At 37.2% G+C, this 3,268-nt stretch overlaps 1 pseudogene; it reads left to right on the top strand.

Moving 5' to 3' along the window:
• The first annotated feature begins 346 nt into the window (after positions 1 to 346).
• Positions 347 to 2,518, top strand: LOC107671945 (F-box only protein 6-like; annotated as a pseudogene).
• Positions 2,519 to 3,268: the final 750 nt, after the last annotated feature.

Below are 3,268 nucleotides of genomic sequence, written 5' to 3'. Positions count from 1 at the left end.
CGTGCATTTTCAAAGCGCGGCTGGCTTGACCGCAGTAGCTAAACGTAGCGGTCTGATCCACGATACCAGAACCTGGATTCCCACACTAGCTTAAAAGTCTACAAGCGAAACTGAGCTGAGCTGACAACAATCGGTCGATTGTTAAAGCAGAAGATGGTACGTGTCTCATGCTTTCAAATACGAAATCTTTCCAACAAGGGCTGGAGCAAGTCGCGGCAATGTCATCTTGCAGCGGCACTTCCTGCCATTCTGTGGCAGGCAGCTGCCACTGTTTCTATGCAACGTTTTATAAACGAGGCCCCAGGTGTCTTTTAGAAAAATGATTTATTACAATAAAACAGAAAGTATGGTCAAAGTATTTAGTGTATATTGATGTTAATACTTCGAACTTCTCAAAAGATCGAAATAAACGGTCTTTTATTACAATAAATGCTATCAAATCTTGTGTCATTCAAGATCAAAAAAAACATTACATAGTTATTTTAACTGTTATGTGTCATTTTTGTTTATTATGTTTGTTCAAGCAATTATTCATTCTGTTATTATGGTAAATTTTAGTAAACTCGCATATCTTGGGCCAGTGTTTCCCAACCTTTTTTTAGTCGCGGCATGAGCGGTGAACTAATTTTCGGCAGCCGGAATTTCAGTGCATCTCTAATTATTGGCGACATCAGAAATTGATATTATATAATAGATGCTTTTTTTAACATTTTAGCTATTTAAAAATATTTAAAAATTATTTTTTACACGGCACCCCGGTTGGGAAACACTGTCTTAGGCTACTGTAGGATATGCCGACACACTGGCTAGAGTGGAGTGCAATTCACCCATAAGTAAAAACATAATTTAATTCATCCATACATGTTGTTCCAAACCAAAACTTTCTTAATGGAACACAAACTGCTGTACTTGTTTGAATTAGGACGTTGCTCTAAACTTTATTGGGGGAAGTACATCTCTGCATCTGTCCTCTCATCGTTCTTCCTCTGTCAGTGCTCAGGTCTGTAGGCAGATGTTCCTCTAGCTGTGGTTGAGGAGATCCTCCTGAATCTGCCTGCTCATCAGGTGGTGCGAGTCTGTCGTCTGGTGTGTCATGAGTGGAAGGAGCTGGTGGACAGTGCTGCACACTGGAGAGAAAGGATCCAGACTCCAAAGAGAAAGGAAAAATTTAAATCGCATCATATGACCCCTTTAACTAAGAATTGACGCAACTTGCTCAAGAGTCCCAGAGCAGAAGGTGAGCCACATAATTAAGCTTACACAACCATGATAAGACAAGTGAGTACATACTGTGTAAACAAGTGAATTTATGCATCAACCAGTGTTCTTATTAGAATCTTACTAGAATTTCAAGGCTGGAATATTATACAGAATGGACATAACTGCTGGGCTGCACATGAAAATAGACGTAAATTTCCAGACAACAGGGTCACCTAATGTTTTATGACATCTTATGCGTACGTTTGATATTTTAGATCCTTCAAGAAAGTTTTGAGCCCATTTCATTTCAGTCGATATTGCAATATGCAAATAAATTAATCATCAAGCCAATCCACATTATGAATCACCCATAAACCTTGTTCCTCAGGTTGTGTTTGAAGCAACAGCTGATTGATTTAAAGAAAGAAGGCTACAGCACTGCTTTCATGGACCAACTGCAACCTCATCAAAATATCAGAGCATTCACTCAAACTCTCATTTCATGCTGCAGTACCTTTTTTATGTCATTATTTTTTGTGAATGACCTGTCCACCTGGGTCACATGTGCCTTGTGCTCCCTCTATTTTATATATTCATATTTAAATATTACATTTATGCTATGGGAGATTATTGTTCATTTTATTGGACGAATCTGCAAGTATGTAATTTTATGCACAAGACAGAAATTGAATTTGTCTTTAAGAACACAGTAGCCTAACCAGTGTTGGCTACAAATCATGTTCTCACATGAAAATACATTCACCCCATGCTGTAATTACTGTAATTATGAGATTCCAACTTGTAAAACATCCTTGTATAACTCATAATTACAATTTATAAACTGGGAATTTCTGAGAGCCACAAATGCTGTACAACTGTCCTGACTGCCACAAATTCGTTTAGGCACTATATGTTGATAGTTTTGCTGTACACGTAATTCAGTGTCTGAGTACGTGAACAACTCTGAATGGCAGATTGCCATCTTGAAAGTACAGTAATTACATGAGGTGAATGCAGAAACAATTTGTAAATAGGTTGATTTGACGTCTCTGCTGGTGCAGGTATACTGCACACTCTGATTGTGGAAGTGAGTATCAGATCAGTGTAGAGTTGCTTGATCAGAAGAAAAACCCCATCAGTATCTTTCAGCCTGAGAAAAAAAAAATTTCAACAGTGGAACAATGAGAGGTGGTGTCAACTGTCGAGTGAGTAGAATAATACTGACAGTCCAGTTATTCCACTGTAATCAAACTAATAGTCAAAGCTTAACTATCTCTGTTCTGCTTTATTTCAGATGACACATGTCTTTAAGGATTAAGGATCTGGGATCGGATCTGAAATTATTAATGTGGAGAACTGATCTAACATTTTTGGCATGCAAGATGTCGGCAAAATCTAACATGTCTTACTGTCATTTATTCTATAGGATATGGTGACATTTACACTAATGAGCCAAAATATTGTGATATATAGGTGAAGCCAAACTCATTGAGGTAGAACAATCTGTTCTCGTAATCAACATGTTGAATGCAGGAGAAATGGGCAGGAATTAAGCTCCGAGCAACTTGAGCATAGGTCCAGATGCACAAAGTTTCTCATAAAAGAGAAATGTATCAAAAAACAAGAATTTGTGTTGCTTTGAAGGACTTTGAAACCAGATCAGATGTGGTAAGTTGCTTAGTTCTTGGTTCTGGCCCAGCCATAACGTAATACAGATTTATACAGCAAATTAGCTCAAAAGGGAAATGTATATAAATAATTACACTTAATTATGATTAAATGCAATTATTTATATGAGCTGCCAGTAGTAACTGTAACAGAATTAAATTGCCATCAACTAATCTGTTCGTCCAACGAACATTTAGTGTAAATTCATATCAACTCTTAAGAAAGGATATTTTCGTGGCCACAGAAAACAACCTTCTTACAGTAGCCTAATAATACATTAGAGCATGTAGCAAGGATCAAAATCGTAAAGGGACATTATTCACAAGCAGGATCAGAAACTCATGTAATTTGTGCACAAAAGTTTTATTAACTAAACGCTAACACACATAACTAATCTAAA

This window comes from Sinocyclocheilus anshuiensis, unplaced genomic scaffold (genome assembly GCF_001515605.1).
Source record: "Sinocyclocheilus anshuiensis isolate Anshui unplaced genomic scaffold, SAMN03320099.WGS_v1.1 scaffold1053, whole genome shotgun sequence".
Lineage (NCBI taxonomy): Eukaryota > Metazoa > Chordata > Actinopteri > Cypriniformes > Cyprinidae > Sinocyclocheilus > Sinocyclocheilus anshuiensis.
This window is presented reverse-complemented; position numbering and strand designations above follow the sequence as displayed.